This window comes from Poecilia reticulata, linkage group LG3 (genome assembly GCF_000633615.1).
Source record: "Poecilia reticulata strain Guanapo linkage group LG3, Guppy_female_1.0+MT, whole genome shotgun sequence".
Taxonomy (NCBI): Eukaryota; Metazoa; Chordata; class Actinopteri; order Cyprinodontiformes; family Poeciliidae; genus Poecilia; species Poecilia reticulata.
Genome location: NC_024333.1, coordinates 5,301,078 through 5,324,377, shown reverse-complemented (window position 1 = coordinate 5,324,377; position 23,300 = coordinate 5,301,078). Strand labels below are relative to the sequence as shown.

The 23,300-nt window shown below is 39.8% G+C and overlaps 1 long non-coding RNA gene across 4 annotated transcripts in view; it reads left to right on the top strand.

Annotated features, from left to right (window-relative positions):
- The first annotated feature begins 1,675 nt into the window (after positions 1 to 1,675).
- LOC108166176 (uncharacterized) overlaps positions 1,676 to 23,300 on the top strand; it is a 22,871-nt gene continuing 1,246 nt past the window's right edge. For 2 of the 4 annotated variants that reach the window (XR_001776443.1, XR_001776441.1), the window contains exons 1-2: positions 1,676 to 1,908; positions 6,807 to 6,920. This is a non-coding gene — a long non-coding RNA (uncharacterized LOC108166176). Of the gene's footprint in view, positions 1,909 to 3,687; positions 3,743 to 6,806; positions 6,921 to 7,140; positions 7,191 to 23,300 lie in introns of those variants that run through there. The other 2 variants (XR_001776442.1, XR_001776444.1) reach the window with 2 other exon arrangements.

Here is a 23,300-nt window from a genome sequence, read left to right as displayed (position 1 = left end):
TTTTACTTAGGTGTTTGTGAGAATGATCGTCAGTCGGAAGGAATTTTGGCTCAATTATCATTGCTAGACGGTTCCAACTCAGTCACACAAGTTGAGGGTTTTAAGCCAAAGAAGAACCCGGTGGATTATGCTGAGTTAAAGTTGTACTTGAATCTGGGTAATCTAGACTAGAATGCTCTAACCTCGGGGTCAGACGTCAAACTCAGCTCAGAAATCCCATTTCCCAGGTAACTGGAATGCAGCATTACTCCAAAAGAATTTGTTTATTTTGTGTGTTGTTCTTTTTTTGGTTGTTGATTCTGGTGTGATTCATATGTTTTTCTTATTTTACTTAGGAAAAAACTGAAAGACCAGCTTTTCTTTTTCAAATTTTTTTTTTAGACTAGAGCAAAATTCAGCTTCTATATTTACAGAAAGTTGTTCAAGTCTTGAAGTAGCAAAGCAGACAATTCATCACACTCTGCACCTGCCATATCTGACTACTGGTATAATGTTCTTCCTTGTCTGAAACGCTGTGTTACTTTTACAAAACATGAATCGGGTTGCATATTTTCCCAGCAGTTCTCCTTTCATCTCTCGTCGTTCCAGATAGTAATATAAAATATGTTGTAGGTAAATGTCAGATGGTGTTTGTGTTCTGTTTAGTCTGAGGTCATTTTCTCCCTGGAATCCCCCAAGACCACGATCTGCTTCTGTCTGAAATCTTTTATCCTGCTTCCTTTTGTCAGACATCTTCGATTCAAGTTATTTCTTGATCCTGCATGTCTGAACATACAAAAACCAAAACAGAGTTTAATCAGTTAATACATATGATGGAATATTAGGCCCATACTAATGAAAAGTAAAATAAAAAATATCTTTTTTTATTTTTTCTTAAAAAAAATCATATTTTTATTAATTTTTTTTCATGTGACAATAAAGTCATAAAATTACAAGAATAAAGTATTGAAATTATGAGAATAGAGTGAGCTTATTCTTACTTTTTTTAAAAGCAAGAATAAGTAAGACTTTTTACATAAGTCAATCATATTTACGTAAAAAGTCTTGTAAATATGACTTTTTACAGGAATAAAGTCATATTAAAAGAATGAATTCATAGTATTTTGGGAAAATAGTTAAAATTATGAAAAATTGTATTTCAAGAATAAAGTCAAACGAGCATAAAGTAAAAAATAATGAGAATAAAGTCGAAATATTTCAAAAATAAGTTTGAAATATTATTAAAACTTCGTCATTCTCATATTATTCCAACTGTATTGTTGTAATACCATCACTTTATTCTCATGACTTATTTTTTTCTTAGTGTGTCTCCAATACTCCACCTTAAATACATGATTTGAAAAAGAGGACAAATACTTTTTTCACATTTTGGTTGTTTTATGACCTGAAAAAAATCTAAACTAAAGGGATGTGGTGGTCCGGATACTTTTTACAGTCCTGTCATTTCTTAAATCCTGGTCTAATTCTGTGAACACATTTTAAATGGATTAAATTAGGGGACAGGAGATGATTGTACAATGAGACTTGATCTGAAGAAAAGGAAGAAAAAAAAAACCAATTGGTGATATTTGTTATTCATAGTTTCAATGAACAGCTACATGTGTAGTGGTAATATAATAGATTCCAGCAGCACTGGATCCTCCCTCACAGAGCTGTAGAAGTCGTCCCACTTCAGTCTAATCAGCTGGATGCTGATTGGCTCGACGCGTCATGCAGCAGCATAGTGATTATGTCCTTGCAAAAATTGCTCAGACTCACCACTTGCAGTAAATGTGGATTATTGACTCGGATGTGGATGGACGCTGAAACGAATCTGCATGTGGCGCCTCGCCAGTGGGTGCGTTTTCAACCGAACCGCCTCTGACGAATGAAAGAGCCAGCAGCGAGCCTTTTTTAAAGCAGAGAGAGGTAACGACGTCTCAGGATAAACCCGGTTTAACTATGTGTCAGTCGTACAGCGTGTTCGGAGTCAGGCAAAACTCTCCCCGCAGCTTGTACTTTGTGAAATCTTGTCAAGTTAAAACCGCTGGCTTTAATTCACGTTAAAGGTGAGCGCCTCCTGTGAACACAAGGCAGCAAAAGTTTCAGATATACTCCTGCTGCAGCACACCTGAGTCAAATGATTTTTACAGAATAAGACAGATAATATGTGGAAAAATTGGGCTCCTCTGTCTTCATCCGTTGCTCACTGCTACACACTGCTAACACGCCATGTAATCACAGACACGCCTACATGTAAGCTGATTGGTTTAGGGTTAGCATATGATAGCGCGAGGCAGTCAATAAAGAAACAAACTGCAAAGCAAACAGGTAGCTGTTTTTATGAACATTGAAAAAAAAATAACTGTGAGCTTTAAGCAAAGATGTAAAAGATAAATTTAATAAATACCAAAAAAAAAAAAAAAAATGGTAGAATGGCAGCAGCAAAAGCAAACAGGTGCTAATAATAACGTTAATTACATCCCTTAGAGTTAGTTTTGATGGAGGGAGTCGGAGGAAGATCCTTTTCAAAAAGCCATAATCTTTCAGAGTAACATTTTTTACATGTAGTTAAAATAAAACAAAAATGACAAGAATTATTTTCCTATTGTCCAATTGCGCTTAAAACGTCCAATGCTCTGGCCCTTTTAAGTGCTGTAAAAAAAGATTATTTTTTTTAATTTATTAATAACACGACATGTGGTTGTCATTAATTACCAGTTATTTTAACCAGGAAATATAAAAAAACAAAAGATAAACAAAAGCAGAGTGAGCCTTGTTGTTGCAGAAGTGCGTTTTAAGATCAGAGCTCCACCGTTCAGTGTTGGTCCCGGAGTCAGGCTCACTGCCTGTGTGGATGCTAGCATTGCTGCTGCTGGGATCACTCAGAAGAAATTGAGGCGTAATTTGTTTTCACTCATTCTGCCGTCTGACGGAGCAGAAGACGCCGTTTCCTTTCATTTGTATCGTGTTGGAGGAATGAAGCCAGAAACTCATTATGGTTATGATTATTATACGGCGCATATCCGAGCGTAGACGCGCGGCATCAAATGAAATTTTTTACATTGGTTTGTTTCTACTGCAACAGGCACATTTCACTGTGTTTTTGTTTTTTTCCTGCAACGGTTCTGCAGTAAATGAGAGCTAAACCAGAATCAGCCTGATTTTCCTAGACAGTCAAAACAAGAGAAACTCAATGCAAAAGGTGAGATTAAAGTATATTGAAAGAAGTGAGAGGTTTTAGAGTGGTTTAGAAAAAGCAATCCAAAGGGTTGTTTACATCTCTCTTGACAGTTTCTGAAGTGCATATGAACACTAAGACCCAGCCATTCAAACATAGTTAATTACTCCCATCAAGGGTTTTCTAAAATAACTTTAGACTGCAGATCTGGTCAAATCAACCCCCACATATGAAACATGAAACCTTCAAAAAAATCAACGTTTTTAAGAAGTTACAAGAGCATTCTGATCAAAGTTTGATAGTTTATTGAGTCAAACAAAATGCCTCCTTGTTTCAGACCTTAGGTTAGTCATAACTTTGATTAATGCGTGAAATCTGGAAATTAAACAGAAATGATCATTTATCCTCCAATCTGCCCTTTCTATTGTTTAGGTTGAGAACAAAAAGTAATTACTTCCATTCCTCCTATTGGCTGTCTAATGTGGATCTAAATGTTTCTTTTATCCCGTCTCTGATTGGATAACGAGCCTCTTCATGATGATCTTCCACAAGCTGCAAGCAACTGGAATAAGATTAACACAGGTACACATCTCCCCCTCACAGCTCCTTCAGACAATTAGCAGAACTGCACATCTGCTAAGCTCATTATAGGAGCTGCCTCTCATTGAAACGCTGGTAAAAACATTGTTAAAGGGTTAATAGAGGAGCCATGTTGGGACGACTTCCTGAAGGCGGAGCTTCAGAAAGAGCAGCAGTTTCTTAAAGAGACTAAGGCCCAATTTCAATCTGTTAAATTACAAAGTCAAATTTCTTTTAAGTTATTTTTATAACAACTGAAGGTAACATAGTTACTTGATTGTGCTTTAAAATGGTACTATATGCCTGGAAAACACATAAAACTGCTCCTTTAAGTGACCTCCAGATGTCATTACTCAATTTTTAGAATAAAATTCATGAATTTAGGGTAAATGTAATAAGTTCAATCTTTTGGATCGTCTGGATGTTCTTTGCCCAGTCGCAGAGATGTCTCTTTAGGTAAATGCTAACTTTTATGCTTACATATTTCATCTTTAATTCAGTTTTACTTGAAGAAATCATAAGTTAATGGATTTTTGTGATTATTAATCACAGTCTAATTCTTGATTATATTTGTAAAAGGCTCAGATATTCCTCCCATCTTGCTCTGCAACATTGCTGACTGCTCAGTAAATTATATTTTAAACAAGACACAATAAAATAAGATATTTTATTGCCACACATTCTTGTTTAGAATAACATAGCTTCATAACAAGAACCTCCTTTAGTCAAATTATTCCATAGATATGACACTGATCAGTTTAAATATTGTTTTTACATATTTATAACCTATCACTTCACTTCCTTATATATATATCAAAGTTCTTTTACATCAAATTGCTCTTGATGATTGAAACTAAAAGCAATGTTTTAGCAGCAATCTGTTGAGTTATTTTCTTTTGAAAGCAAGTCTTCCTTAAAAAAGTCACTTTTACAGCTAAAGGAATATATCAAATTCTCTGAGTTAGTTCACAAAGCGTTTTTTGTTCTACCATCAGGTTTGGTTTCTTAGTAGTTCGGTACACAAGCGCTAACTTTTCCTTGTAACATCTAGAGAGAAATGTCTTAATGATATAATTCAGACCTAGTGTTCATTATGCCGTCATAAATTACACATTAGTGCTGACAATGACATTTTATGGAGTGTGTAGCTTAGAGATGGACACGACAATGTCAAATGCTAAATTTTGTTGCTCTGTAATTCATGGGCTTTGATTCTCGGCCAAACCAGTTACTCATCCCGTCTCTTATTAGATTAATATTAATACATAAAAACATGGCTTGTCTAGTGAGTTCTCCGCCTCCAAACCAAACGGGTTCATGGCAGGACAAATTACTCTAATCAAATTTGCTCCATCTGAAACTCTAATTTACACACAAAAAAAAAAATGCATTTTTATGTCTTCATCATTAGAATTGTTCACCAGTAAGGAAGCCAGCATGATTCAGCTTTCGCTTCCTCAGACTCATCAGGTGCATATTTATTAAGACGTTGCTGTCAGAAGTCATTCTTTGCCTCCTTGTCATGCTTGGCGAAGCATTTGATTCAACTAAAATAAGCAAAATATTTTCTATTTTTTTGGGGGGGGGTTCCTGCATGGCTGCATTAAGACTGGTGCATGCATTACTGCTGTAGAACCAAATAATAAGAATCGTTCGCTGAGGGTTAGTATTTGTGAGAACTAAATATAGAGCTGGACAATAAACCAATATATCGCAACAGACACGTGATCGATGTCAATAGCCAATACATCTGACAGAATGTTCAATATTCAATATACAGAAAATTCACTGAACTCCGATCCAGAACCGCATAGCATTCTGGGAGGAAAAGCTTTAGCTGCTAATCCTCTGACAGCTAGATAAGCTAGGACTGTAACGTTAACTAACTCACCCACTCTTTGGTTACCTAGCAACAATATAATTTCATGTTTTGCCACTGTGCCTCATAACTACTAATAAACAACGGCATGGAGTGAAAACTGGATAAAACAGAATCAAATGAGATCACATCGTACGGAATGTCGCAATATTAAAACATTACAAGGAGCTAACGGCTCTCTTGTGAGAGCGAGCCAGTTGAATTTGTGATACAAGATACCCCAACTACTCTTAAATCATTTTGTTTGGCAGCTATTTAGGTCTCCAGAAGAACCTATAAATGTCAACAGGGTGACAGACAAGACACAAACAATATGTAAGCCATCGAAGGAGGCAGAAAGCATCGCTACAACAGCGATGGCTGTACTATATCATAACCACACTGCACGCTATCGATAACATTAACAACTGGGAAATGTACGGCAGATCAAACACAGTTATTTGGAAATGATAAGACATGAGCTTGTTCGGTTTGTGGGTGGAAAACATCAATAAAGATGTAAAATGAAGGCTTTTTGACGCGTAGAGTTAAATAAATAAATAAATAAATGTTTAAAAACTTATTTGATTTCTTATGATTTCTTGAAAGTAATATTAAAATCTGGTATAGCATCTTGTCTTTTGAGTCTTTAGGTATCGATGCATCCTGATATGATATGATATGGAAAATCATGGTTGAATGGCCGAAGTGCTTTGGAGTCCTCTGGGCTTGATGAAGCGCTACCAGCTGTACTATTGTGTCACACTGTCATCACACTAGCATGATACAATGCCACCTGCTCAGTAAGCAGTGGAAACTCTCGAATACGCCGGTCTGTAAAACAAGCGCACTGACCCGTTTGGTGGAATCGGTGCACTAGCTTCCTGCCACATCCATAGTCTTGGTGCATCTAGCAGAATAGAAAAGTAAACAAAAATAATCTAAAATGTTGACTAAAATTTATCACAAGATAAAAAGTAATAAATATGAACATATGTTAAGTCTTGAGATTCATAATGTGCAAAACAAGTTTAGCTATTAAATTTTAAATCATATTGAATCAAAGTAATTAGGCACAGTTGTTGCCAAGCTTTCTGAGAAGTGAGTGTATAAAATATGAATTATTAGCATTTGTTTCTTTCTCTTTTTTAGGATCTACCTAGTCGTTGGACCAAAAAATTGAAAATTTTAATTTATTTTTCGTCGCAGGAAACCTGGATGGACCATCAGCAGGAGCAGGGCTGCAGAGAGGAAATGAGAGCAGGAGGAGTGGAGGAGATGAAGAGTGAAGCTGACAGATGGGACACCAGAAGACCCAGACAGGTGAGGAATGGGAGGGTGTCAGACCGACAGGAGTCAGATTTATCACAGTTTATCACAGGTCAAAATGCTAATTCTCTCTTAGACATCGGCACTCAAAAGTCCATGCGCCCCTGCTAAAGCACCAGGGTTTATGATATAAAAATATAAAATATAAATATAAAAATGAGACCATGACGTATCATGTCAAAATGCATTCCTGTTTTGTTTTTTTTCCCTTTAGCCGAATACTAAAGACCATGGCAGAGTAATGACAGTCAACGATAATTTGAGTAAGTAGGACGTATTACTGGGGCTGGTTAGTTCTCTTCATGGCTAGCTGCTAAAGCAAAACCTTCAGCTGTTTGCTAGAAAGCTTATGATGGAGATTCATTTCTTTTCAGCGACTCAGGGAGTTCAAATTACCAGAATACTTCAGGAAAGAAAAAGCAAGGTTTTTAGAGTGGCTTAGTCAAAGCCCAAAATATATCAGGTTACATATATGTGAGAGTTTCTGCCTCACAGAGCAGCCCTCCCACACTACTCTGCTCGCTGGTAAAAACGCTGTTAAAGGGTTAGTAGAGGAGCCATGTTGTGATGACTTCCTGAAGGCGGAGTTTCAGAAAGAGCAGGAGTTTCTTAAAGAGACAGAGGCCCAATTTCAAGGCATTAAAGTCAAATTTCTTTTAAGTCATATTAGATATAGCATTTTTGATAACTGAAAATTTTTGATAGCATTTTTGATAGCTACTTGATTATATTATATAATGGCTAGATGGTGGCTGGAAAATACATAATACTCTACTTTTAAGAGCATGATCAATTATGCAACCAACTTATTGCCGGATTTGTTTCTTTGTTTTTGTAATTTGTATGTCCCCCAAAATATATTTGTTTATTGGTTGGACTGTTTCTAACATTATGTCAAAAAAAGTTTTAAAATAATTTAGCTTTTTTTTCCACATCAAAACCTGCCATTTTAGCACTGCAAAAGCAGCACAGGTTCCACTGGCAGATTATTTCACAATAATATATTATAAGTGTAATAATCTCCTAGTGGAGCTGGAACTTAATTATTGCCTTAAAACAAACTCTTATATTTTCTGAAAATGTACTTGTAAGTTAGTTTAGTGTTATTTCAAGTGAACTAACATATTTACACTATAGATCAAAACTACTTGGTAATATTTTATGTTTGTGCAGTGGCAGGGTCGTGCGTACTTTGATAAGTCGCCTTATTTGTTGATGTTTGTAATATATTTTCCACCACTGATGTGTTTTTGCGCTCGTCTGACGCAAAGCGTTTCCCAAAGCGCTTCCGGGGAAGACTCGATAATAATGAGCTAACAACCTGCTTCCACATCGGCAATCACCGGATCATGGTCTACACCCAGACACCGCGGAGGCCAGAGACGCACCTGCAGAAACACGCCCAGCTCCTTCACTGATCCGAGCCCAGCTGCTGCTCATCCAACGCATTCTCATCCTGCTCTTTCTTCTCCTCCATCAGAGCAAACTGTAATTTCTCTGTGTAAATACAGTGTGCAAATGTGTGTATTTTTAGCTCGCAGATAATCAGTCAATCAGAGGAGCATTGTGCGGTTTTACACTGCGGCATACAAGCGAATGTCTGCGTGTGTGTGTGCGCGCGCGCACCGGCTTCCAAACAGCCTGCTCTGTGCTTTCAGTGCGGAGCGAATCGGATCCCTGTGGGCCCGGAGAAAGAAAAATTACTCGCACACAAAGTTCATATTATAGGCTGTGCCAGAGTACCTTACATGATTTCTTTCTCTCCCTCTACTTTCCTCTATAGCTGGAAGGCAAGAAAAATAGAAAACCCCCAGAAGCATTTGCTGCTGACGGTATTACCACCCCTCCTCCTCCTCCTCCTCCTCCTCCTCTCCTCTCGCTCTCGCTCTCGCTCTCCCTCTTCCTCTCTCTCTCTCTCTGTCTCTCTCTCTCCTCCTCTGACATCAGAGAGCCGGCCGGTAATGCTGACTGACTGGCTCTCGCGCCTCTGGCCGCATCGCACAATGAGCGCGTGTCGTCGCAAGACACCCGTAATCCTGCACTGTAACCACATGTGATGTGCATTGTCATGCGATACGGCTGGTACACGAGCACAGAGCGTAGTGACGGCGGCGGGGGGGAATTACAGCAGATCTGGGACCGGGCTGTCTCCCCTCATTCTCTCACTCAGCTGCCTTTAGTTAAAACACTCAACATGTCTTGCTCCTGTATTCGCCCGCTCTCAGTAAGAACATGGCCTCCTAACTCCACCCGAACAGTATCGGAGGAGCAGGAGTTCATCTACACAAACACGGAAAGCCCTGAATGAGGAAAAAATATTAACATTCAAGACGCAGCTAGCTAACAGAAAGATAGCAGAGATGCGCGTGCATCACTGTCTCCGCCTTCCTTGTTATTATGCCGCTCCCCAAATATCATAAATTAATATAAATGCGTTATTTGCATTGTTGTGGTCAGTTATTAAGGAAGGCGAAAGTTTCGTTGTTGATGACTGGAAGCAGAAAATGTACAACACGCCGCAATGTGTCACGAGTTCCATTCAGATTTAGACGTGCGGGGCCAAAAACGATTGGCTCTTTAATTAATTGCATTATCATCGGCAAACACAGTGATTTTCTCCCCGCCGTGAAAGCTTCTGAGGGAAGACAGATATGATGTAGCCGAGGCGGACGGCTATCCACTCAGACACTGCAGGTGGAGAGAGCAACAGGCGCTGCCTTTTGCTGTAAAGTCACAGTGCCCCCTACTGGCTCCGGCGGCACGGACACCCTGAGGAAGCATTCACCCCCCTCCTCCCAAACCCCCGGAACTTGAATCCAGCAGGAAACAAACCAGGGAGACGCGGGTTGGGGGAGTAGCGGGGCTCGTGGGACCCTCACGGAATGGCATCCCTTCAGAATATGAAAAGGATTTGCTGCCAAGTGTTTGGCAGTCCGTGCTGTGCTCATGCATACTCAATTTCAGGGCTGCATTTGATAGCAAACAGCTTTACATGATAGTGGGATGTGAATGTTTACCATTGAGATGGAAAATATTCAGCTTTCCATGTCGGGCCGTTTTGTATGCGCCGAATACACAATACGGGGGGACTGATATGGTTGCCCGCGGTTTCCATCTATTTTTAGGCTGAACAAATAGGCATTTCTACCAATATTTCTATAACACAGTCCAGCTAGAGTCGACATTTGTTACATTGATGCACTGCAGTGACTGGATCCCTCTTTAATCAGGATTTACACTTTGTGTGTGTGTGTGTGTGTGTGTGTGTGTGTGTGCGTGTGTGTGTGTGCGTGCGTGCGTGCGTGTGTATTCAAATTGAGCAACAGCAACTCTGCTGTCCGGTTCTCTGGAGACGAAAAGCTAAAGCTAATCCATACGCTCTGAATAATGCAACCACTGTAGGAACACGCTGCATCCTGGTGAGGCTTTTCTTGAGATTTCAGGATGTTGTCAGAAACCAAAGCTGGAAGGAACGAATTTGACGTTCCTGATGCAACAAGTCCAAAAAAGAAATCATGTTGAATTACAGAAAAATAAGCTCACCGCTGTAATGACTGTCACGCTTGGAAGATTTTAGTCTGGGCGTTTTTAATTTCCCCGTGGCGTTGTGTTAATTCTGCTTTATGGTGATGTTTTTGTCTCTTTTTATACATATATTTGGGTTGTTGTTTTTTTTTACCGTCACTGTCTCGGTATTGATGCTGCTTGGCGCAGGCGTGCCAGAAACAGACTTGTTGTGCTAAAGCGATGCAGTTTGTTGGAGAACAGCAGCAGCAGAAGGGGCATATGGTTGAGCCGGGCAGAGCATATGTCCCCAGCATTCACGGCCGAGCGTCTCTGCAAACACGGGCGAGCCAGGCCAACATCCTGGGGCAGCAAGTCTGCTCCTCGCTTTCCTTTTGCTGGAAAATGGAGCAAAAAATTTTCGTCTGCTACAAAGTAGGAGCCTGAAATTGTCACAAAAGTTGCAATGCTCTCTGGACGTTGCCACGTTTAGCCTTTTTTTTGTTGAGCTTTAATGTGTTTTTGGGAGACTTTATGAGATAGATAAAATATATATATTTTTTTGTGGTATAGATAAACCAATTTAAAAGTTTCCAATGTATTTTGCCCCATTTAGTTTGCTACCTTTTTATAAAATACAGCCAAAGCTAACTTCTCAACTTCTCACCCTAATGGGCAAATAGAGGTTTGTTGGGTAACAGCGGAATCAAGAACAGAAGATACAGAAAACGGGTAAAAAAAATTAAATTAAGAGGTTTCCAACAGAATTTGGTTATACCCTATAAATGGGAACCATGAAGTGTTTATGTGCATAGAGAGGATTTATAACATATAAACAGAGTAGGATTGTTATTGTGTCCACTGTGTCAAATTTCTAGATCGTCACAAAGCATTAAGGGAAAAAAGTCGTCTCTTAACAAGACTTGGCTTTAAGTACAGTGATGAGAACGATGAGTGAAATTGCTGGCCAAACCGTGGCACACATACCAAAACATGAAACCCTAGAACTTTAAAAGGATTGCAGATTCTTTCGTTTTATAAATAGTTTAGCGTTATTTCATGTGTACCAAGATATTTGCACTAGAAACGAGACTGAAAATACTTGGGAAGATCATGTGTCTTTGTAGTGAAGCTCAAAGGTCAAAAGATGAAAAAGGACTTTGTGACTGGAGTAACAGTGGAGATGCAGAGTCGCAGAGAAGCCGCCTAAAGGCTAAATATTAGTGAAGATTTGTGTTTTACCAGAGCAGTGGTTCAGCAAGACACCTCAGAGCCCTTCATGCTGCCTTCTTCTCACAAGCTTCAAGGAAATGCTGATTTCATTTCCCAGCAGGACTTGGCAAATGCTCACATTTCTAAAGGTACCAAACGCTGGTCTGAAGAGCAAACCGGTCTGACCTGAACCCAGTAGAGACACTATGCAGTACGATCAAGAGGAAGATGAGATGGCTGAAAGCCGCCCTTACAGCAATCTGGGCTTCCTTATGCCTCATTAAGAACCACAGGCTCATCGCCTCCATGCCACGATGCATTGATGCAGTAATTCATGTAAAAGCATTAAGCAGATATGGTCAGATTTTTCTGTAAAGTAACATTGCTGTTCTAAAAATCGGCATGTATTTTTCAAATTCTGAGAGACTGTTTTCATTAAAGGGGTATTATGTGTTTTCCAGCCACATAGTATCATTTATACAGCACCTAAAGTTGTTATATATATATATATATATATATATAATATGACTTTACAGAAATCTGACTTTGTAATATAACACCTTAAAATTGGGCCTCTGTCTCTTTAAAACTCCTGCTCTCTCTGAAACTCCTCCTTCAGGAAGTCATCACAAAATGGCTCCTCTATTTTGTGATGTCAATGTCTTTTACCAGCATTGCTTTGAGAAGCAGCTCCTATGATGAGCTCAGCAGATGCACAGTTCCACCAGGTGTTTGCTAATTGCTTGTAGCTAGTCTGAAGGAGCTGATGAGGGAGTCGTGGGGAAGGGATGCTCTGTGTGGTGGAAGCTTGGAAGCTGCAGCTCAGAGGAGGAGCTGCATCTTGAAGGCGGAGCTAGGTTCACCCAGGTGTTTTATGCAGCTGAATTATTGCTATGGGAGATTTAAGGGTTTCTCAAACCTGCATGAAAAAAAATCAAGGCAACACTTTGATGAGGGAATAACATGATGTAAAGCTCAAAAAAGCCCATTTTAAACAATATTGCCCCTTTAACTGTAATCCATAATCATCATGCTTAAGTTTAAAATAATCAGAAATAAACACTCCAGTTTGACGTTTTGATTTAACAAAGACAAACTTCTCACTGATATACACAAGTAACAGGCTCATTTTCTGGCAACATGATTCCACTACTTTGAACTACATGAGGCTTGGTTAACGTTCGATATTAATCTTCTGAGATCATGAAAGCTGATCTGTATTTTTATTTTTTTTTCACACACCGAACAGCCGAATGGTTGGTTAAGCTAGTAATGTGTCACAAGTGTATTCCTGAGCAGCCAACAAAGCAACAAGGATCCAACAGATGCCTCCCCTGTCCTCTCTAAAGGAGGAGCCGCCTCTCCTCTGACTCTCTGTTCCAGTCGGCAGGTTCACATGGACGCCGTCCAACTTCTCTGCAGAGAGCAGGCGGAACAGAAGGCCTTCGCAGTAATGCTCTGCCGTTTTCTTTACAACTCGGTAATTAACTTCACCCTACGAAAAAACAAAGATTTTTCTCAATGCAATCTCACAGAGAGCGATTTTTGTTTTGCTTAAAAGAGAAAGAAATCTCTCTCACACAAACACACACACATACACACCCCGTGGAGATTCAAATGATATGTAATTGAGGTTTAATAGGTCTTTGTTGCAATAGCGAGCAGCAGTCGAATATTAATATTTTACCAGCAACACTCGCGGCGCGCTGTATGCGCACAAGCTTTCCGCGGGAACGCAGCATCGCTACAGTAACAAATCAAAGGCTGAGAAAAAGGCATCTGCTAGCTGCAGCGTGACCTGCTGAGTGGGAGCAGGAGCACACGAGTTCGCTCAGACGGAGTGTCACAGTTCAGCCAAACTCAATGCAAAAGCAGATGGTGCACTTAGGAGTCGAGGCAACACGGAGAGACACAGATAAGCCCCAGCAGCGGCGGCGGCGGCCTTCTTTAAAGCTGACTGTAATTATTCAGAAAGAGTCGGCTGAGCCGCACGCTGTTTGCCAGTGCCGCCTTGCTTCACGCTCGTATACTTCCAACGCTCTCACGCTGGCAGACAAGCACGGCCTGCTACTGTCAGCCACGGAGAAACGCCGGGCCTTCCTCTGCTGCCGAGGGGGAAGGAGGAGCGTTTGCCCTGTTAGCTGGTAGCTTTTCTGTGAAATCAACAACAGCAGCAGCATAGCGGCGTGTTTTTGAGAGGCAATAGCAACGTCCTGCAGCTAACCTGGTCTATAACGGGTTATTAAAACTAACGGAATAACCAAAACTGAACTTGAGTAGACATTTTCGTTAACTCAAATAAAAACGGTAATTAATGGAGGGAAAACGATAACTAACTGGAAGCATAGTGCATTCATGAAAACTAAGACATACAGAAATTATAGATATATTGTTCGTTTTCAAGTTTATGAATCTATCATGAGTCCATTTAATTAGCCTTTCAAACCTAGGAGCAATTAATTCCCGTAAACTACACAGGTAATTTACTTCAGCTGTCGGCAAATTACGGTACTCCATACTCTTGGTGGCGCTTATGCCAGTCTGCAAAATGGAGGCAGCAGAAGTTGGGAGAAAACACCAGTCAGTTGGTTGTTCAACAATAATTAAATTTTTTATTTTTTTTTTTAAGAAAATGATATCTTCTGTTGATTATTCATTATTAAGTCGATGCATATATAATCATGCTTTGACTTTTTTGAATTCTGCACCTAAAAATGAACAACAGTATGAAAAACCTAAAACTACTTCAAGAGCCAATAAAAACTAAGCTAAAACTAAACCAGTTTTAATTAATAACTGATAAGAATATTCAAACAGTCTAAAAACTAACTAAAACTAACTGAATTAGACAAAAGTAACGACAAAATAAAACTAAACTATAATGAAAACCAAAACTATTATAACCATGGCTTACAATACTGTTTTTCTTTCACTTGTAGACTCCCTCTTTGTTTATTTTATGCAACTTTTATAGAAATCAGGTATAACATTATGATCACTTGCCTGATAATGTGTTGGCTCCCTGTTTGCTTCCCCTCAGTGGTTAAAGCAAAAGATCCTCTAGACCAGTGGTCCCCAAACTATGGCCCGTGGGCCGGATCTGGCCCACCTCCACATTTGGTCCGGCCCCCTGAACAATACCAGAGAGCATTTAGATTTTTTTTCATATACCGTATTTTCCGGACTATAAGCCGCTACTTTTTTTCTAAGCTTTGAACCATATAGTCTGGTGCGGCTTATATGTGGATTTTTCTTCAACCACCAGGGGGCACTTTAGCATGAAGTGAATCCTTGGAAGTCAAAATTGGAAATAAAAGAAGAAAGCCCCATTAAAACGGAATTAGGTTTTAATAGGAAATTGAAATTTGAGAATGTTGTTGATCAGTTAAATAGCATTGAAGGAAAAAAGAAGATTTTTCAGTTTTTTAAAATAATACTGGGATCATTATGAGAATTTGAGGTATAGATATTAGGATCCAGTAGATGACAGTAGTGCAACAATAATGGATGCAAGCTGCTGTTGAAATCTAAAGAAGAAGCAGCAGAAGAAGAAGAAAGTGCACATTTTCATTTAGCACATGCTAGTAGCAGACATAGACATAATATAACAATAGACCCCTGCCTCATGGACCGCACTCGCCTATTGTCGCTGACGAGATTTAGGGCGGCCATCTTGGAGCRGTMYWCCACTCCACTCAGCSTTATGTGTTTAGCAGGCACAATGACGTATCAGCGCATTTAATCGATCATAACACGCTTTTTTGTTACTGGAAACCATATTCAAACATCTATCAAAGCTACATTTATGAACAATTGTATTATTTAAGTATTTTTTAATACATAGTTCAGCATATTTAAATATGCTTAGAGGCTATAACAATAGAATAGGAATGAAATATTCTGATATTGATGTGTGATGAGCATATTAAAAAGCACACAGCCGTTCATAATTCATTTAATAAATTATTTAGTAATATCAATACATATTTATATAACTATACAAACAAATAATGATTAATAATGACAAATAAATACTGAATAATATATATTGGATACATGTATGTATGTATGTATGTATGTATGTATGTATGTATGTATGTATGTATGCGCATGCATGCATGCATATACATATAGATATATATAGATGTTTTTCAGCCGACGAGTTCTAGCTTCAGAGAGATTCAGCAGCTGAGATTGAATTCAAAATCCGATGTGAGATTCATCCGTGTTGCAGTGAATCCGTCTCTCTTTATAGATATCTCCCTCTTCTTCCTCACATCGTGTCTTTAGGAAACCTTCAAAACAAAAACGGAAGATTTGGGATGTATCTTACTTTTGACAGAGTGAAAGAATTACATATAAATAATAGTCTTTACCACCTGTGTAAACTTTGCTGGTCTTACTTTTGACAGAGTGAAAGAATTACATATAAATAATAGTCTTTACCACCTGTGTAAACTTTGCTGGTCAATGTTATAACAAGTAATATAAGTTGCAAAATATATGCTACATTGTTTCATTTCTAATGTAGGCTCTTGTGTCAGATAATCTAAGCCAATGTTGGAGAATAATCTTTTTTTTTTAGATTTACGGAATCTTTGTTAGCCTTCATAGCGGGGCTGAACCCGTATTACACCAGCCAATGCGGGGTTTACTCTTATACGTATTATGCCTATGGTAGCGGACACGAAGGATCAGCACTTTTACTGTTAGTTACCGTTCGGAAACTACCGTAATCAGTTCAATCTAAACTTGCCAACTTTTTCTTTTTCAACCCTAATAAATGTGATATTCAATTGACCTGTTATGACTCAAATTTTGGGTGCCCGCCCCGTTCTGCTGCTGCTGCATCGTTGTGGAAAACCTGGAGCGGCAGAGAAATCTGCAGCTTATCGTCCGGAAAATACTGTATTTATTTCATAAATGGTGTTATTTCCTGGATTTTTTCTGTGAAGAACCCAGAGAGGGTTACTTGATTGTGCTTTTTGGAAAACAATGAATTTTTACATATAGGCTCTCCTGTAAACGTCACACTTTTTCACAAACTGACTCCGGTCCCCCACCAGAGAAGGGAAAAGTTATGTGGCCCTGACGAGAAAAAGTTTGGGGACCCCTGATCTAGACCCTTTGGTTTCTCACACCAAAACAGCACAAAGTTACAAGTCTGAACCAGTACACAGCAAAAACACAGAGTCTTACCAAGTATTTTTGGTCTAGTTTCCAGTGAAAATATCTTGGTACACTTGAAATAAGACAAAACTTACAAGTAACCTTTCATTAAGAAATAGCGATAATTCCTTAATGTTAATAAAAAAAGCACTACTTCCTCAGATTATCTCACATATAACAAGACATTTTTCCCATGTACCATGTTCTATATATTCATATCCAAAAACATTACCAAAAACATAATAATAAAAAACATTACCAGCACCGTTTGCATGTAACATTGCTCAAAGTGCTCACAGCGATTAAAATCACAGAAGGGAAGAGCATAACTTAAAAATTAAAATATGAATAAAGTCGTTTTAAATCCATTGAGAACAGCAGCGTCATTTCAGATTATTCATCGTCAGTAACAGCAGTGGGAACAGAGCTGTTTTTACAACGTCTTGTTCAACATTTAGAGACAGAGACTGTCCCTCCGGAGGGAAGACGCTGGAAGTGCCTGTGAAGAGGAGGAACGTTGTGTTTTAAAACAGAAAAGGCTGTCCGCCGTACCTGCCTGATGTAAAAGGGCAGAGCCTCCTTCAACAGAAAAGGTGCTGATGGGCCTTTTTGCACACAGCGTCGTAACTAGCTTCAAAGTTAAATTTTTCTTTTAAAACAGTCCCAATACATTTGTAAGGCTGCAGCCTCTCAATGGCTTAACCTTTGATTAAAGTGGTTTGTGCTTGTGAGGTTTCCTCGTAAAAATCAATAATCATAGCTCTGCTCTCATCAGTGGTAAGACGGCTTTCGTTCTCCTCAAGCAGACTGGCAGTAACAGAATCATCTGCATACTTCATGATGAACCTGTTGTCATGTGACAAGTTTGTGTGCAGAATAAAAAGTAGAAGTGACAATAGAAGAATACCAATAACCAAAGAAGGCATAAATTTAGCTCTGTGCCAGAAAAATAGTAACCGTCTAGTCATCAGTTCATGAATGTATCAGAATGAGTGCTTGTTATCATAAATATCTGCAGCCACTTTATCTCTTAGGTCCAGGTTGATTGAAATCATAATCTAAAAACTGCATTTTATTAATTTTTTCAAAGTTATTTTTGTCTCGTAACGTGCAAGCGTGACAAAACGTGCGTTTTACACAAACAACTTGAAGCTAAGTCACACTTTTTCGATGACGAACCTCAACTAGAAGCTCCTCTGACAGCTGTAAGGCTTAGATTTATCTGAGCGTTTCTCCGGCGGCAGGCAGAGCAGCAGGAAGTTTTAATGGCTGCTGTTTTGCCATTCAGAGACGTTTTCTCCATCCCCACTGCCTCCCAGGCAGCACCACCCTCCATGAGGTGAATTCAATTAAACTTTGCTGCTGACCTATTTCCCTAACAATGAGCTCAGTGATCTGACAAAACACAGGTTCATGCCTGCGAGTACCCCAAGGACTGCGACTTCAAGGAACCGCTCTGCAACATCGCATCTCGCATGTATGCGTGACTGCATGCAAGGCTGCAACATGCCTAACGAACCGAGGAGAGGCAAGATTTAAACAGTGTTTTGACTAGATGTCTTTATTGTAGTGGGACGACTCCAGTCAGACCTATGGGTCAGTAAGATGGCTTCACCTGTTACTCTAGATACTCTGAATATGGCCAAAACAATCTCTCCTTGAGTCCTAGGGAGAGTGTTAGCAGATGAAGTGTTCACAACACGATTCTATTAAAAGTCGTTTTCATTTAACGGGCGAAGAGAATGCTGATGGATCCATGGAGTCCATTTCTGCTTCGATGTGATCCAGTGTGGAAAAAAACAAAACAACAACAAAAACAACCCATTGGGCCGCTGGGACGTTCTGTGAGCATCATCAGCGCTCCTTAACTATTCTAAACTGACATCAATTGCTGTGCTGGCCTGATCCCAGTGGACCTTGTTAGCTCCATTTGAAAGCAAAATGAGCCAACTTCTGTGTCCTACTCTGGCACAGGCAGCCATGAGCCGCGGCTCCACTGGTGCAGTAGGCTGTGAATGTTAGAAGATGTCCTGCTAATTATCGAAGGGACACAGGTTTGAGCTGACGATATTTGTAGACTTGTTAGCACGTGGAGCCAGATTGTCTTGGCTCTCATATAAAGACATTTCAGACGCAGACAGAACGTTAGGATTTATATAGCGAGCGGCGTCTGGGGATGTTTTATTATGTGTGCTGTGTGCAGTAATATTTAATTTAGCTCCCAGGCTTAGCTGTCCTATTAGCTGTCTTTCCATTACGAATGTGCGTGAAACTTTGTCAGTATTCTGCTAATGTTGAAAAAGCACAACTTTACAAATGCGGTGTTTAAATTGAATAAGAAACACAATTAAAATCACATGTGATGAAGTTTGTTCACACAATAAGTCATTAGAAAACATCCTGTGCCGTCATCCTCCAACTACTTCCTGTCATCTTCTTTGAGATTTGCACCTGTGGCAACATCCCGTTGTTTATTATATGAAAAATCAATTTTGATACGACCAAAACAAAAACAAACTGATGGTAATGCCAAAGCATTTTATCAAAAAACTCAAAATTGGCACGCTTCCTTGCCATTAAGCAAATTTATTTGTCATTAAGTGAGCAAATAATGCTCACTCATGTGGTCAATGGAAATGAAGCTAGTTTTAACTTCTATTAAGTCATTTTCAAACCTGGACGACTTGGTTCATTTGGGGACCAAAATTGTTACATTTGTTACATTTTCAGCTGCTGTGGTTGTCTTTCACACTGCAACCAGTCGAAAGCCTTTGAAAAGCTCTTCTCCTTCCTCTCCTGTGGTGGCGCTGCACCAAGAACCACTAAAGAAAACAACAACAAAAAAACTCTAAAAACAAACATGAGCACAACTTTATTCTTCATGAAATGTAAACAAAAATGGAGTGGCGTCAGAATTTAGAGGCTGCAGGATTTCTCTCTCGTCTTTGGTGAAAGATGACGAGCCATTTCTCTTGCTAGCGCTAGCTTGCGGTATTTGTTTAAGTTTTATTTACCCAGAATGCCATGCACTATAGTCTACTTCCTGCTTTTGGAGCAGTCTCTGGTTCGCTTGGCATCCACATATGGATTCAAACTGTGCCAGAGTTCACTTCGACCAAATGGAGACCTCGATTTTTAGGGGGACCAGAGTTCACTTTTCTGGACCACATCAGAGTTCTATTGAGCATTCACAGCTCCCCAAACGAACCGGACTTTCCAGGCAAATGAACTAGAGCTGGATTAAAGCAGACTAAACAGGGCTGGTGTGAATGCACCTTTACTGTCCAAACTAAAAAAACTGAGATGTGAGGAAACTGCGTGCTCCTTTAAGTCAGGACTGAAAATGTGTTTTAATTACAGCAGCTTTTGATCAAAGATTCTGACTAACAAACTGTTTGAGAGATTACTTATCACTTTGCTTATGAATGCTGTTAGATAAGTAAACTTATCTTGCCTGTAGATTTAAGATCTGAGTCTTAAATCTACAGCGTGTCAACAGGTTGTTTGGCCGAATCTTCTTTGACATAAATCACTGTGGCAGGCAACCCTACAGAAACTCCCTCCAATAATAACTCAGACAGCAGACATGACTTCAAAGAGCAGGTAAGCTGGTCTATCTGCAGCGGAGACAGCAGAGCTTCAGTGAGCGCTGAACCAGACTCCAGATCAGATTAAAGCCAGCGGCTCGGCGCAGATTGGAAATGGAGTCTGGGTTCGCTGAGCAAAGTTACATTCACACCGAGCGTGTTGACAGCTAAACAGAGACTCTTTCACCAACGAGGTAACAGACAGGCACAACGCATGTATCCATGGTAACCGGAAGCAACAGCTTCCATGCTCAAGACGGGCTACTGTAAACTAGGCATGAGCTGCTAGCAAGGCGTACCGATTCAGAATCGTGAACATTTCTGTCAGTGTCCTTTTAATCAGATCTCAGGCGTGTTTTCTTTTTTTTGCGTCATTTATCTTTGATTCAATTTTTGTTTTTGTACTTCACAAATAAATGTGAGTAAACTGCAATATCAATGAGAGAAAAAAACCCCATAAAAAGCTAAATTAGGCAGCCATTATTGGTAGTTAGTTCCTGTATGTAGTAGTAGATGTAGCAGAATAGGATAGACTTTATTGATCCCCAGGGGGAAACTGCTTATTAGCTGACAATAAAATAATAAAATCTTATTGAAAAATAATATTCTATGCAGTAAGCAAATTTGAAAGTTTATGAACTAAAATCAAAACGGCCACAAATAATATTTCTGATACTAATAAAGCGAGAACTTTAATGTAACTAATGGTCATCTTAGGTTCCCATAATGCAGTGAAGAAGGTTTAGTTTCTCCCAGCTGCAGTGAAACTAACAACATGGAGGTTTATTTATTGCGTAGTTAGCCTCTTCTTGCCCGTTCTGAGCTCAGTGCCTTTAATCCACACACAGTTTCTGGTTCCTGCTGCTGCAGAACAGACGCAGTTGGAAATAGCTGACAGTGGGTTCAACATCTGAGGAGCGCCGCTGCTCTTTGAGACGAGTAACGTACGCTTGTTTTGTTTTCTCTCTGACAACGGGATCGACCAAAGAGAGGATACACAGCAGAGCGCGCCTTTGTTGCTCCAACACATTATGTATTTTAAGGGATGTTTTTGCCTCTTCCTTGTTTGTAGCTGAAGGACGGACTGGAGACTGTACATATCAAACAGAGTTGCGTTAAAGCTTGAGATCCGTCATAAACACTCTAAGTTGTTCTCGAGAGTCCAACATGAGAACAATTTATGGCTTCAGCTTCCTGTCTGCTGGATTTTTGGTCAACAAAGTTTAGAGATGACCAAACGAGGCGGCCGACTCCGGTTCCTCAGACGGCGGCTAAGAGGAGCAACAAAGGCTGAACTTCCTGTCTCTGTGGGCGACCTGCGGGGAGTCGAGGTGACACAGGAAAACATGTTGATCTCAGCTCAGCAGAGCAGCACTGAGGTCAAGAGCTTTTAGAAATGAGACGGGCTGACCGTTACCCCAGCAACAGGCTTCACTGATGAGCAGCCATGAGACACCCCCCCCCCCGACAATGTGAACGTGAGCGAGTTTGTACGCGGTCACATTTTAATGTGAGCTGTTTTTTTATTTTTGTTTTTTTTAGTGAAGTTTGTTTCATGCGGCTCCTTATTGTCTTGCTGTCTGAGTTCTCCTCCTTTTGCAGCCCTAGCTGCAGCATTATGGCTCGTTTCTGTGACATTTAGTGCAAAAGTAGAAGTGACAGCAAATTGGTCTCCATTAAAGTCTTTTTATCCTGGAAATCCGTCCAGACCATTTCTCCAGACCGCGGTCTGTTCACAACACATTGCTCAGGCTCAGAGCCATGTGATAAGATCATTTCACTAAAAAAGAAAAAAGAAAGAAAGAGAGAGAGAGAGACACTTGAGCCCTGCTGGACTAAGTTATCAAAACTCGTGTAAGATGTGGGGAGAAGTAAAAGCTGTTTAATGTGAAAATTACCGACAGCCTCAACATGAGCAGCTTCAGAGGAAATCCGTCTTGTAACTACAGAGAACATGTTCACAAATACAAACTAGTGAGATTTCAGGCGATGGATCAGCATAAAATAATGTGTTAATATGAAGTAGAATGAAATTAGAATTTTGTTTTTACAAATAAAAGCCTAAAACGTTCTGGATGAAAATCACCAGAGCTGCGACGACTCAGTTCAGATCAGAGGTCTGCAACTCCAGGCTAAACATAATATAATTACAATTATTTATTTTCCAGCCACATTGGGCCATTTCATATTGCAATCAAGTAACTATGTTAACCTCAGTTGTTATACAAATTCTTTACATATCAAATATGACTCAAAAGAAATTTGACTTCACAAATTAACAACGTGAAGTTGGGCCCGTGTTGCTTTAAGAAGCTCTGTTTATGGAAGTAATAATGGACGCAGCCGTCCATGGATTGATTTTAAAGTTTATTCAGCAACAACACAAAGGAAGTTCATGAAAAGAAAACACGACTAGCAGCAGCGGCCTAAAGTGGACCATTGCTGGCAGCTTCTGTCTGGATGCGTAGCAGGAACCGCGTGACGCCGACGTCTTTCAGCCGCTGTTGACTTCCTGATCTACAGCGTCTGGATTCATCCCAGCGCAGAATCACGACGCTCGTCTCACATCAATGACATCAAATCCGAATAAAAACAACATGGCCGTTCTGACGCTTTGAAAACAATCGGATCCGGATTAGATTGGATGGCCTGATTCTGCAGGTTTGGCCCATATACGGACCACATCGCCTGCTGCATGAATGTATGAACGTTCAGTGGGAGGGTCAACACTTTGATCCTGATTTAATCCTGAATTTTATGTCGCCACCGTTAAGTTTCTATATTTTTCAGCCACTATAATGGACTTTATGCCCCACAGCGTGCAGACACACACGCGCACACACACACACACACACACACACACACACACACACACACACACACACACACACACACACACACA